We start from the raw sequence: 14,622 nt of genomic DNA, 5'->3' as shown, positions 1-14,622 counted from the left end.
CTCACTGTACCTCCCCACAGTATGGGTATGGTAGGAATGAGAGCTATAGGCAAAAAAAAAGAAAGAAAAAAAAAAAGACACACACAACAAAACCATCCTTGGAGTCATCTGCCAAATTCATAGCAGGCGTCATGGCGGAACCAGACTACATGGTGTAGTTTTGCTGACCAGATCAAATCTGCTGTAATACTCCTGGGAAGATCCAGGTCCGCCTACTGCTTCACCCCCCACCCTGGTGTCTGTGTATGATGACACCAGGGTGTACTCACAAACCCACCATATTGCTGCCCATTCAGGGGGCCCTGTGGCATAGCAGGCCACATTCTGTCCTGGCCTACACATCATAGATCACCTGCCTCAGCAGACATGCACTTCTCCCATCTGAAAGTAGGTAGAGACTCTGGATGCCTCTGCTTCAGCCTCACTGATCCCGGAGGGGGGCCTGCTCCCACCATGCACCTCTCCCTCCAAAAGATCTGGAAAAGCCAGCAGCCATGATCCATCCATATCAATCAGCAGCAAATACCAGGGAGCTTAGCCAGCAACCTGAGGATATGGAGTGTGACCAAATGTGAGTAATGTGTCCAATAGTCTCAGTGCTAACAAGAATAGCAGTTTCTCCTCCAGTAGAGAAGGAACCAGGGAGGGGGGAGTGGAGTGTACCCAAACACAGCCTTAAGCTTGCAGTGATGACCACTGGACGCACACAGGACCCAGATCTTATAGCTGACAACCCCTTAATTCGTAGCCGTACTTCAGGTAAACTCAGAATGGGCTCAGAAAAAGAAAAACTGACCATAGCATGAAAGTTTTAACCATTTAATAAAAAAAAAAAAAAGTTTAGTATTGCACTTACATATAAAAAGGTAGAAATCACATAAAAACAAAGGCCAGCAAACACAGGAGCCCGTCCTCCTGTGGAACAGCATGGTGACGTCAGTGCGTGCCCTCAGGGGGGCTTAGGGGGTTGTCAGCTATAAGATCCGGGTCCTGTGTGCGTCCAGTGGTCATCATTGCAAGCTAAAGGCTGTGATTGGGTACAACCAAAGCCCTTTTTGCTAGCTATCTGGTAAGCAGGCCTTTTGTACGGTGATCAGGCACTCTTCTTTGTGTGTGGTGTGACTGGACAAATGGATTTCAAAATTGTCGCTCTTCTTGTTTACATCTGCAGTTTATTTTTTACGCTATAATCGAATATCACCAAAAGAAAGCTCTATTTGTGGGGGGAAAAAAAGGACATCAATTTTGTTTGGGTGCAACGTCACATGACCGCGCAATTATCAGTTAAAGACACGCAGTGCCAAATCGCAAAAAAGCGATCTGGTCAGGAAGGGGGTAAAATCTTCAGGGGCTGAAGCGGTTAAAGAGTGTTACAGCACTGGAGCTAGTGTCCAGGTAGTAGAGAACCTGTACTTGTAGGCTGTGCATCTTTGCCCTAGGTGGTACCCTTTTAGCTCTTTTTGTTCCTATCCTTTGTCCTACAGGGGAGGATACAAGGTGGTAAAAGCCTTTTTACAAGGAGAGACAGGGTGCAGACAGACAATCACCCTGTAACCAGCACCTGAGCCGCCTAAGAAAACCAAAATGACGCCCCACCACCAGTAGGGAAAAAGGTATACACACATAGCCAGACCAGCCCTGCTGGTTTGTGGATAGTGCAGTGCTTCTCAACTCCAGCTCTCAGGGCGCCCCAACAGGCAATATTTTCAGGATTTCACTCAGATGAAACAGCTGTGGTAATTACTAAGGCAGTGAAACTGATCTAAACACCTTTTGCAAAATAATGGAAAGCCTGAAAACATGACCTGTTGGGGCGCCTTAAGGACTGGAGTTGAGAAACCCTGGTACAGAGAAATAAACCAAAAACAACCAGTACCTCCTCCACCAGGGAGTAAGAAAAGGGGGAAACCCCCATTTACCTCTTACTTACCTTGGGGTCAGAGTCTGCAGATGCCCCAGACCTGCTTCCCCACTTATAGTCTCCCTGCTGGTGACTTACCAGCACAAGGAATGGAAAAAATGGCTTCCACCATTTTCTCTATAGCCCTGAAAAGTCAAGCAGTGAGGATCCTGAGCTGGTGCTGTGAATCAGACTCCTCCACTGGAACAGTGCATGGAGCTTACCAGGCCGAATACCAAAAATATGGCTGCCGAGCAACTTTCTCCACTCCCGACCTCACTTCCTGCCAACAGTGCCGGAAGTGATGTCATCAGCCCCCGCGCACAGTGCCAGAGACACCAGGATGCATGGCCGCTCTGCAAGCATCAGGACACTGCAAGTATGCACTGTCCTCCAGAAGACTGACAGGAGTTAAAATCCCACACTGCTAGTGTACCTGATCCTAAACAGAGATTGTTGCCTGGAGTAAAAGAATTCTGGACTCCCTTCCAGGTCAGCCTGAGCTACCTTCCACCCCAGGTTCATTGCCCCTGTTCTGGGATACTGTAGATAGGAGGCCCCTACCACCTAACCCACAGGCCTGACAGGAAAAAGTAAACAGATTTCTGTGCACCTGTCCTGGCCAGAGGAAACGCATACTGAGGGTCTGGTTGCTATGCTTGCGTTTATAATGTGGATCATGTTTTCCATAGTTGGGTTGAAAAAAGACACAAGTTCAACCATAAAAATTAATATTTATGCTAGGTGAGAGCAACCTCTTTCTCTCTCGGTAAGCCGTGCTGGAAGATGACTGGGGGGGGGGGGGGGGGTAAAGAGGGGGCAAATGAGCGGAACTTACCCTTTTGGGTGAAGTTTCACTCTATGCATCAGTGAATGTCAGCCTTTGGGGTTCCAGTGTAAAACATCAGATGCAGAATGAACCCTTGAATGTATGGGTCTTGTATAACACTGGACACACAGCTGCTGAGGTGGATAACCAGAAAATCCTAGTGGTCTCTTCTGTTAAATGCTTCTCCTTGCCTGTTAGCAGTAATGTATCGTGGGTCACCCTTGCGCAGCTTAGAATACATTTACAGCAATGTTCTGTGCCATGATGAAATGACTCCCATGAGCATGTATGGGAGTAACATCATCACTGCCAGGCTATTCAGGGGGATCGAGCAGAGTGAACCCAAAAGGAAGACCAGAAGAAGATGGATGAGCACAGGTCCATTGACAATGCAGTAGCTGAAATGGTCTGTTTGAAACTATAAGTCTGCCATATTGTGCTAATATACGGTGCTTACTAGCATATTATGGCATAAACCTCCTAGGAGCCAATAAAAAAAAAAAAAAAAAAAAAAAAACCATGACAGGGCGAGAACCGGGATCTGTGTGTGTGTGTGTGTGTGTGTGTGTGCAAATGCGGAAATCCCGGTCCTCTCAGGGGAGAGGAGGCTGATTGTGTGTTCCTACAAAGTAGAAACACTGATCGGTCTCCTCCCCTAGTCAGTCACATCCCCCTCACTGTTAGAGCAAACATAGGGAACACAGTTAACCTCTTGATCGCCCCCTTGTGTTAACCCCTTCCCTGACAATGACATTTATACAGTAATCAATGGCTATTTTTAGCTCTGATTGCTGTATAAATGTCAGTGGTCCCAAAACAAAGTGTCAAAAGTATCCGATCTGTTCGTAGCAATCACGATAAAAAAAAAAAAAAATCTATGATCACCGCCACTACTAGTAAAAAATAAAAATGCCATAAAACTTTAGTGTAAACCAATCAAAAATATGTAGAAGAATACATATCGGCCTAAACTGATGACGAAATAGTTTGTTTTTGTTTTTTAATTTGGGATATTTATTATAGCAAAAAGTACAATATTGTGTCTCTTTTCAAAAAATTGTCGCTTTTTTTTGTTGTTAGTGCAAAAAATAAAAATGCAGAGGTAATCAAATACCCCCAAAAGAAAGCTCTATTTGTGGGGGGAAAAAAAGGACATCAATTTTGTTTGGGTACAACGTCGTACGGTCGCGCAATTGTCAGTTAAAGTGACGCAGCGTCGTATGCCTATCACAAAAAATGACCTGGTCAGGAAGGGGGAAAATCCTTTCCAGGGCTGAAGTGGTTAATCCAGAAGAGCTGAGGCGATACATCAGGGATATGCAATTAGCGGACCTCCAGCTGTTGCAGAACTACAAATCCCATGAGGCATAGCAAGACTGACAGCCACAAGTATGACACCCAGAGGCATGATGGGACTTATAGTTTTGCAACAGCTGGAGGTCCACTAATTGCATATCCCTGCGATACATCTTGCTTCCTCAACACTATTGTAAACTGAGATAGATCAGTATGTGCAGAGGGGTATTTGGAGCTGTGCCTTTGATTTTTGCCTAGTGTTTAATCAAGTGAAAGAGCTATACACAGCGTTTAAAAACTGAACATGTTTTTTTTCAACTTTACCTTATTTACTACACTCAGTAAACTTTAGCTTTGTCAACAGCCTCTACTCTTAACCACTTCCCACCCGGCCAATGTACATATACGGCCGGGTGGGAGCCGCCTCCTTCTGAATGGACGTTCAGGAACGTCCTTCTGAAGGAGGGGGATCGCGCGCGTGCCCGATGAGCTCGTGTCACCCAGACACGGCGCATCTCGGATCGGCAGGAGGGCTCTGTGATTGGCCCTCCTGATCATATGACGGCTGTGTCCAATCACGGCCGTCATGTGATGTAAACAAACAGCCGGTTGCTAGGCAATCGGCTCTCCTCTCCTCACACGGAAGTCGTTGCTGAGGAGAGGAGAGCAGATCGCTGCAGCCGGCTGGTGATCAGTGAGTATGAGTTGTTTTTACAGCTTTTTACTCACTGATCACTAGTCTAGTATAAACCTACAGTGTAAACACACGTCACCACAATACACATGTCATCACACATGTCCCCAAATAAAAAAAACACATGTCCCCCACATATGTCCCACTAAAATCACATGTTCCAATGATTATCTGCACACATATGTACGTGATCACCTGCACACATATGTACATGATCATTTGCGTACATATGTCCGTGATCACACAAACCAATTATTATACACTTAACGGAATTTTTTTTACCAAAAACACGTAGCAGAATGCATTTTGGCTTAAATTTATGACAACATTTGATTTTATTGGATTTCTTTTAAAATAGAAAAAATAAAATAGTTTTTTTTTCCAAATTTCCGCTTTTTTTGCGCTTATATCGCAAAAAATAAAAAAACGGGGTCGTGAATAAATACCACCAAAATAAAGCTCTATTTGTGCGAACAAAATGATAAAAATGTCATTTGGGTACAGTGTAGCATGACCGCGCAATTGTCATTGAAGGTGCGAGAGCGATGAAAGCTGAAAATTGGGCTGGGAAGGAAGGGGGCGAAAGTGCCCTGTATTGTAGTGGTTAAAGGGGTTGTAAAGGAAAAAGGTCTTTATCTTAATTAATCCAATTGAAAAAGCTGAAATAGAAGCTGGTTGGCTTCCATGCACAGCTGCACCAGATTTTGCACACTCCAGTTCTAATAAATCAACCCCATTGTCTCTGCTATGGCTGTAGTCCATCTCCCCCCCCCCCCCCCCCCCTCCAGATAGCTGCTAGAAAAACTCCCAACACCCGGAATTCCCCCAGTTCTGCCTTTTTCCTAGCGCTTACTCTCTCAATGCCGTGCATGTGCTGCCTGTCACCTGTTGGATTAGCTCTAAACCATGGTATTGGGATGGATAGTGCACTGAGCATGCACAGGGTTTGAATGCAAGAGGAGAATGTGCTCTTGTAATGGTGGGGGTGAGCATTAAAGTGTTACTAAACCCAGTAATATGAAAATAGTTAATTCGCCCCCCATGCGCACAGCTTATAAATGTTATTTTTACATTAAAATACTGCCAACTATATACCTTTTTGGCTGATCTGTATGCAACGTGATAAACTACAGGTCTTGCCAGAGTTCTGAGTGTATAGGTAGGAGGACATTTCCACTATAGCCTGTGTTCATATGGGGGGGCGATTTATCCATGAATTAAGATGCGACATCCCACCCACTGTGTTCTTTGTTAGTTACTATGCATGGTGGAGGGGGAGGGACTGGGCTGTCATTTAGGATCTGTATGCACACCCAAATGTGTGATGTCAATACCATGTGACCTGAAAAGCTCAGCTCAACAAGGAAATGTTCTCTCCAGCAATAGAGACCAAACTGAGCATGTGCCGCTTTACTACTCTGACTGTGTATTAAGCCCCTTTCAGACCTACAGATCAGTTTTTACTCCTCCACTTGCTCAGCAGGGATTTCTCCGTTGATGTGCAGGGACGGACCTGTCAGAGCTCCGCTCTCCCCTATGGGGGGGAGAAAATCGGATGATTACGTTTTTGGACGTCCTGTCAGGGCCGGTTCACACTGCGGGCGATGCGAGGCGACACGACTTGCCTCGCCGCAATCTGACAAGTCGCCCCCGTTCTGTACAATGGAACCGTTCTGAGAGGAGCGACTCGAGTCGCTCCGACTCAGAAAAAAGGTTCCTGTACTACTTCTGGGCGACCTCGGGGCGACTTGCATTGACTTCTATACAGAAGTAATTTGCAAATCGCCGCTGAGGTCACGGCAGGTCGCGGCGAGGCAAGTCTGTGTCGCCTCGCATCGCCCGCAGTGTGAACCGGCCCTCAGGCTAGGGACATTTTGTCGAAGCTCCAGGTAGACGAAAAAGCCGTTTGAGCGGAAAAGGAGGGCCCTTGCCTACAGCGGGGCTCCTTAGCCTTCCTGACCTGTGGGAGTAGAGTACCACCGGTGGCATTTTTAATAGTGTCATCTAATGAGGCTCCAAAGAGTCGGTCGCCAAGGAAGGGAAGATCCGCATTTTAGCCAAATCAGGCACCACAGCTGACACTGAAGCCCTGGATAACAAAGGGAGAGTATCCAGGGCCGCGTCACAGACTTACTTAAGGCCTTGCACTAGTTGGTCTGCTAGTTCCACGCAGACAGGGGAAACCTGTTGCTCTCCCAACTCGCGGTGCAAAAGTTTTGCCCAGTCAGTGTCTGCGACACAAGTGCGGATGCCAGTACTGGCTGATCCCACCACCGTAAACAAGGAACGAGCCACTGTCTTGCTGGCCTGTCCATGGGATCCTTGAATGCAGGAGTCCCCTCAACCGGGATCGTGGTTACTTTAACCTGGATACTGGAGGGGGGGGGGGTCCACGACCAGAGGAGCCGACCATTTTTTTTGAAAAGGCTCTCCTCAAAAGGGAAACGCACCACCATGTATTTGGGGACCGAAAAGGTCTGTTGCGGGCGACCCCATTCCTTGTAAATTAACTTGTCAAAATAAGTCAGATATGAGAACATGCTGGCTTACGGGACCCAAAAGGGACCGGTACATCAGCAGAGGGATCCGCTGGCTCCTAAATCTTCAGGGTATCACGCACAGCTGTGATAAGTGCTCCAACAAGCTCTGTCGGGCCCGGACCTGGACGGGGACTCATCCTCACTATCCGGTCCTGGTCAGAGTCATCTGACAGTCGAGTCTGCGTCTGAGCTCTCCCCAGAGGACGGGTGGGGCAGGGGCCTCTTTACTTCACCTTTCTTCCCATGCACCGCCTCCATCTTGGTAACGAACGAATTGAAGACCGTCGGGTGTCCATGGGCACTGCGCAGTCCGCAGGTGACCCGGTTGCAATTGCCTGGATTACTGGGAAAGAAACACCAGTTTCTGAAGCCATGCTGAACCTACCCTGTCTGCCAACCGAAGGCCACTTAGGACAAAGACAGTCCCACCCTCCTTGCTGCCGCTGACTGAGGGGCTCTTTCCCGCCGGACTCGCCACCCTGAGGAGTTCTGCGTTGACCACACGTAGTGCCTGTAGTCCCCGAGTGCTCCCAAGTGCAGAGGAAACAAAAGCTGTGTCTGTGGCAGCTGCCAGAATGAGCGCTAAAACGTTCTAGAAGTGTGCTCAGGCTTCAATAAAATGGCCACCCAGCGTCCAGTACACACAGGAACACAGGGAAAATAGCTGTGGAGAGCACATGAGCAATGCTGCTGCTAGAGAACATGTTCAGGCTTCCAGAAAATGGTCGCCAGTGTCCTGAATAGAAGATCACTTGGAAAATGGCTGCCCTCGCCCACACCTAAGATGGCTGCCAGCAGCTCCATGAAGTACAGAAAGATAAAAAATTATGCAGAGACACAGCGCCGCACCAGACCACAGCAGACCCTCACAGACACCGTATGGGAGCATAACACACAGGACCCAGGACACTCCCAGCCAGCCAGCCCCCCATCTCAGGTGAGAGCCCACAGAGATCCCCTGTATATGCAAACATATACCGCTCAGCAGCTACATGCAACATCCCTCCAGGGAGGGGGGGGGGGGGGAGACGGGGGCAGGGGAGAGAAGACAGGGAGGTGAGGGACCCCCGAATTGACCTCCCTAGAAATGCCCAGCTGCTCAGCCCCACCGAGGCAGGGAGAGCTGTACTTACCAGTCCTGAAGAGCTGAGAGACATTGATCAGTACAGGGTAGCTGATGGCCCGGCATACTGTGACGCAGACATCAGTAGCCCGGTCATGTGTATGCCCCGGAGCATAAAAGCTCACCGACCACCTCTGGAGCTGAGGTTTTGTCGTGGCCTGCCGAGCCGTAGCTGCGACCTGCACACGCTCGATGGCCGGACTGGGGAGACTACAAGGATAAGGGTATGCAGCCTGTCACCCAGCCGGCTGTGGATAGCAGATCACAGGATCATTCATCTTGCGCAAAAAGCCAAGCTTCTGCATAAAAAAAGCACGGACCGATGGGCCCGCAGGATTCCTAAGTCCTTCTTCGCTAGGCAAAATAAAACTGAGGTCTGTTTGCACACGGGAGGGTTGTTACCCAAGGGACCGCCCCCTGGGCGGAACTAAGAGTTCTGAGTGTTGTATTACAACTATGCCTAGTATTCTCCTAGTGATAAGGCTAACAACCCATTTGTTACAGAGAGGAGCTGTGTCGGTCGGTGAATACAAGAGGATTTTTGCACTGGCCATAAAATCCTTTTCTCTGAAGTTCATTGATGGACACAGTTCCAGTAATCTTGACCGTAGGGTTATTACGCCACCTTCAGGAGAGTATTAGGCAGAACATGTAATACATGTGAAAAACAACAGAACTTTACAGTTCCGCCCAGGGGGCCTTCCCTCTGGTAATAACCGCTCAGTACCTCAACAAGCAGTACAACGTAAACCAATAGGTGGGGAGGGTGCTGTGTCCTTCAATGAGCTTCAGAGAAAAGGATTTTACGGTGAGTACAAAAATCCTATTTTGTTTTGTTCATTGATGGACACAGCTCCAGTAATCTTGACCGTAGGGACGTCCCCAAGCAGCATCATAACGAGGGGTGGGAACAGCAACATAACTTCACCCACAAGCAGAGGTGCTCCCTAACGGGGGAGTCACCATCTGAACTAACCGCATCAGAACTTGCGGTCAACAAATGCAGCAAGTGCATTAATATTCAAAAGTAACTATTTCTTAAAAGAAGAAAGTTTAAAATTGCACCATTACACGGCCGCCTGCAAAACTTTGCGGCCAAAGCAGTCATCAGACGATGCGCTTACATATACTTTGTAAAGGTGTGAACGTACTACTAAGTCGCCGCCTTACACACTTGAGCGACTGGCGCTTGATATCAGAAAGTTCAAGAGGTCCCAATTGCCCTGGTGGAATGGGCTGTGACAGGAAAGGGAGGCACCTACCCTTTTCAAGGCGTAAGCCTGGGCGACAACCTGTTTGATCCACCTGGAAATGGTGGCTGACGAGACCGCCATCCCTTTTTTCGGACCAGCTACCGAAACAAACAGAGAGTCTGACTTCCGGATTATACCCTTTAGAGCCCGGACCACATCCCAGGAATGAAGGGCCACCTCCTTAGGATGTGTCGTTTTAGGACACAGATGGTAACACAATGTCTTCATTGATGTGAAAAGCCAAAACCACCTTCGGTGGACAAGAAGGTTGCGGACGCGACACTACCTCATCCTTGTGGATAACAAGATAGGGCAACTTGCAAGACAAGGCCGCCAGTTCCGAAACCCTCCTGGCCGATGTAATGACCACTTTCTGAGAGAGTCAACAAGGGAATTTCCCTAATGTTCTCAAATGGCGGTTTCTGAAGCGCCGATAGCACCAGTTCAGATCCCAGGGGGGCAAGGGTGGATGCATCGGAGGGACTACATGCCGGACCCCTTGTACAAAGGTGCTCACTAGAGTGAGACGCCAGAGGTCATTGGGAAAAAGACAGCCAAGTCTGATATTTGTCCCTTATTGGTGCTTAAAGCCAATTTCTGGTCTATTCCTTGCTGTAGGAACAGCAGGATTCTGGAAACTGAATAGGTGTGCGGATGCCACCCCATCTCCTTACACATGGAGATATAAGCCTTCCATGTACAATGGTATATCTTCCGCGAAGATTTACGTGCCCTCAAGATAGTTGAAATCACTGTCAGGCAGGCCTAGGTTCCTTAGCACCTGGCTCCTGGCTCTCAACAGCCATGCCGTTAAAACCAGCGATGGTAAAGCAGGATGGAGAATCGGACCTTGAGACAGAAGGTCTTCTCGCATCGGTAGCCGTCATGGAGCGTCCGCAACCAGGCGTACTAGGTTGGCGTACCAGGGGCGCTGAGGCCAATCTGGGGCAATCAGCATCACTGGAATCCTCTCGGCCTCCACTCTGCGGAGCAAATGTGCTAACAGTTTTAGCGGAGAAAAGGCGTAGATCAGTTGGTACTGAGCCCATGGAGCCACCAACTCATCTGACGCGTCTGCCCAAGGATCTCTTGTCCTGGATATGAACCTCTGCACCTTCAGCAGCCCAGCCATGCAGCATCCCCCATGGGGGAGGAAAATAGGGACAGGGAGAGAAGAGAGGGAGGAGAGGGACCCCCTAATCGACCTCACAGGGACTGCCCAGCTGCTCAATCCCGCCGAGGCAGGAAGAGCTGTACTTACCATCCGGACGAGCTGGGGACATCCCATAACAGACCCACTCCCAAAGAGTACGGGTGGCTGCTGGCCCCGGTACACTGTGACAAAGACAGTAGTCCGGTCATATATGTGCCCCGGAGCGTTGCGCTCACTGGTTGACCCTGGAGCCTGGGGGGCATGTTGTGGCCGACCCAGTGCGTAGATAGGGATTGCACATGCTCTATGGCCAGGCTGTGGAGACTACAAGGTTCTACATTATCCAGCCTGTCATCCAGCCGGCTGCTGATGGCAGATCACAGAATCTTAAAATCTTGAGCAAAAGGCAAAAATCCAGAGATTCCCAGGACCGATGGTCCCGCAGGGAGCCTAGGTCCTTCTCCTTCACTAGGCAGAAAAAAAGTGAGCTGCAGGAAGCAGGCTGAGGGGTTATTACCAGAGGGACCGCCCCCTGGGCAGAACTGTAAAATGCTGTTTTTCACATATTACATGTTCTGGCTAGTCCTCTCATGAAGGTGGCGTAATAACCCTACGGTCGAGATTATTGGAGCTGTGTCCGTCAATGAACGAAAGAGAAATAGGGTTTGCACCCATCTGGATTTTGCGGAGCGGATCAGGACGGATCGGATGTCAGTAGACATGTCACTGCAGAGAACCGACGCTCCATAGACCTGCATGGAGCGCCCGTTCAGATCCGCCTAAAAAAAACTGACATGCGGATCTTTGAACGGTCGGCACATGTGAAAGGGGCCTTATCTGGCCTTCCTAAGAGAGAGACCATGCAGGAGGGGGTGGATTTGCGCATAGAGGATCAAAGAGCCTTTTTTACACAATGAAGAGGTTTAACCCCTTAAGTTCCACAGTGAGTAAAACAAGCATGCTATTCTACATACACAGACAGATTTTACTGTTGTGGGTTTAGTAACACTTTAATGGCTGAAGCTTCATAGCAGCACAGTTTATTTTTATCTATTGGCTCCCCTTAATTGCATAGGCAGTCAATGGGCAGAGGTGAACCAACCCTTTAATAAATCAATCTCATGGTTGCTAATTTACAAAAAAAAAAAAAAATAATAATAATCTGTCACTGATCCTGTGAGCCTGTCCTGGAATTGAAAAAAATGCAGTCATGTGACCTATGACCACTTCTTCTCCAATCATGGAGCTGTCTCTGCTACATTAATGGAGAAGTCCAGCCTAAGCCTGTATTGCTTGGCTTCTATGGATCACAGGAGTGCAATTTGTGACCCATTTTTAGCAGAGAGGGAACTGAAGCCTGCTCTCTGCTGACATCACAGAAATCAGTCCAGGCATCGTGACAATAACAGCTAGAACCGCCAGGTGCCTGGACTGATGGCTGTCTCAGCCTCCTCAGCGAGCAGCTGGGAGCCTGAGACAGCCGCTCTCTGCTCCGTGGAGGATCAGAGAGGAGAGATGTCGATTTGACAGGCAGCAGCTCTCTGATCAGGAGGTGAGAGAACCGAGCCATCAGCAGTGTTCGATCGTTCGGTTGTCAGTGCAGAGACATCGAGGGACAGATGTAGCATCCACCTAGGTAAGTATGAATCTGTAATAAGAATAAAAAATTAAAAAATAACCCAAACTCATACTTCTGTTTTAAAGGATATGTTTACCTTTTAGAACATGGGTGTCCAATCTTGGGCCCTCCAGCTGTTGTAGTACTAGGCATTTAATGGCTGACAGTTGCGAGCATGACTCCCAAAGGCAGAGGCATGAAGGGACTTGTAGTTCTGCAACAGCTGGAGGGCTGTGGGTTGGACACCCATGCTTTAGAACATGTTCCACACCCCCTTTCCTCAACCCCTCTGCCCTGTGACAGCGCGTGGGGGTACTTCTCTGCACAGCCACTGTTACAATTAAAACTGTCATTTAGTTAATGCAACCTGTGAATGAATAAACTACAGGTCTTGTCTGTCATGGTGGCAGATGTCTTGTAGCACATTCATAATGCAGGGACATAACTAGGCATTATACTTATCACCCTCGGGGGGTTATTTAATATAGGGACAGCGCAATACCAACATATCTTTAGTTTCATAGTGCAGGGACACTTCCTCCAGCTTTCTAACAAAGCCTGTACAGAGGTATTATCAGAAAGCTGGAGCCTGATCCACTGATCATGGATGCAATGTGTTGTGGGCTCCTGGGGGGAAAAAATGATGCATGTTTTTTTTTCTTCAGCAAAAATCTGTGCATTGCTTCCTTTTTTCCCCTTTACTAAAAGGTGAACTTATCCTTTTAAACTGAGAGATCCCTGTGGGTCATTGCAGGCTTCACAATATAAACATGTATATAAATTTAAAAAAATAGGATCCATTAGATTATGTGCATCCATAGACTCACTCATAACACAGCAAACGGCACGTTTTACGAGTAGAATGGCTTTGGGTATATGCATGCGGTGTATACGGTAGTTTATTAAGCCAATATACAGCACAATGGTACCCCCATTTCCCATGACAGCCCCCATACACTTTTTGTTGTACCAAGCCAATATACAGCACAATGATACCCCCCACTGTTGTACCATCCCAGGATCCCATCAATTCTGCCATTGGGGGCACACAGCTGATGACTGCCAAGCATAGTATGTGTCTATGAGGAATGTGATCCATGTCCCTCACAATCGCCCCCCACCCCACTGACTGATGAAAAAAAAAACTAACAAAGCTAAACATATTATTTAAATAGCACAGAAATCACATCACAGCTCATCATCGCCAAAGAACTAAACACATTTATAATGCCGAGGAACTTTACCAGCTAAGATTCCCGTCACTTCTGCCCGCTTGCTTATAACTACAGTTTAAATGAAATGTCAGAGAACATCATCTCGCGAGGCGTCGCTTCGCTTACCAGACGGGAACAGGATTGGCTGAGTGTGAAGGGGCGGACTCTTCTCAATGCGCATGCTCGTATTTGCGAACTGTAGATGGGAGATTTGCGGACGGTCAGGAAACGGACTATTTAATATAAGGGAACTGAGCTCTGTGTGTCTACTAGCTGACATAGGCGGTATAGATGTTAACAGTGTCGGTCCTGTTGCTGTCTACAGCTGCTTCCAAAAGCAACAACAGTGTCTTTGTGTGCCGGTGTTGTGCCGAGAATGGTTTACCCGTCGAAATCTGTTCCACCCCCCCCCCCCCCCCCTCTCGGCTCAGATCGGAACTCCGCCTGTCCAGCCCTCTGCACTGCGGCTCCTCCTCCTCTACCCCGAATGCAAATCACACTTCGTCCATCCCCGCCCCCTGTACAATATTATTAGTCCATCCACACACATATATATGGACTGATACATACATTATTTATATATATTATGTGTGGATGGACTAATACATATATATATTTTTATCCCTTCCTAATATTTATTGATATCCCTTCTATTATTTTTAGACACTGGAAATTCTCCCGGCAGTCATTATTATTACTATTATTATTATTACTCCTACCACCTATAAAATATATATCAGTATACACATCATCATCTCTTCCTATTATTTGATATGATTTTTTTATTGCACCTCCTATTTTATTTATTATTACACCTCCTATTATTTAATATTTATTGTTAACCCTTCTCTTATTTTACATTATTATTATACCTCCTATTATTTTATCTAATTTATTATTACCCCCTCCCAGTGGCAGTTGGTGCTGAAATTTTTTTGGGGGGGGGGCGTGCAAACAAACTGAAAAATTCAGAAAAAAAATCATCAATGCCAGGCTCACTGT

General features: G+C 47.6%; 1 protein-coding gene across 3 annotated transcripts in view; it reads right to left on the bottom strand.

The window, feature by feature from the left end:
- SPDL1 (spindle apparatus coiled-coil protein 1) overlaps positions 1-14,013 on the bottom strand; it is a 154,796-nt gene extending 140,783 nt beyond the window's left edge. For 2 of the 3 annotated variants that reach the window (XM_077473514.1, XM_077473516.1), the window contains exon 1: positions 13,651-14,013. The gene's annotated coding sequence lies outside the window, so the exon portion shown is untranslated. The remainder of the gene's footprint in view (positions 1-13,650) is intronic. The other variant, XM_077473515.1, reaches the window with a different exon arrangement.
- Positions 14,014-14,622: the final 609 nt, after the last annotated feature.

This window comes from Lithobates pipiens, unplaced genomic scaffold (genome assembly GCF_037356315.1).
Source record: "Lithobates pipiens isolate NorthernLeopardFrog02 unplaced genomic scaffold, aLitPip1_a1.2 Scaffold_8, whole genome shotgun sequence".
NCBI lineage: Eukaryota > Metazoa > Chordata > Amphibia > Anura > Ranidae > Lithobates > Lithobates pipiens.
This window is presented reverse-complemented; position numbering and strand designations above follow the sequence as displayed.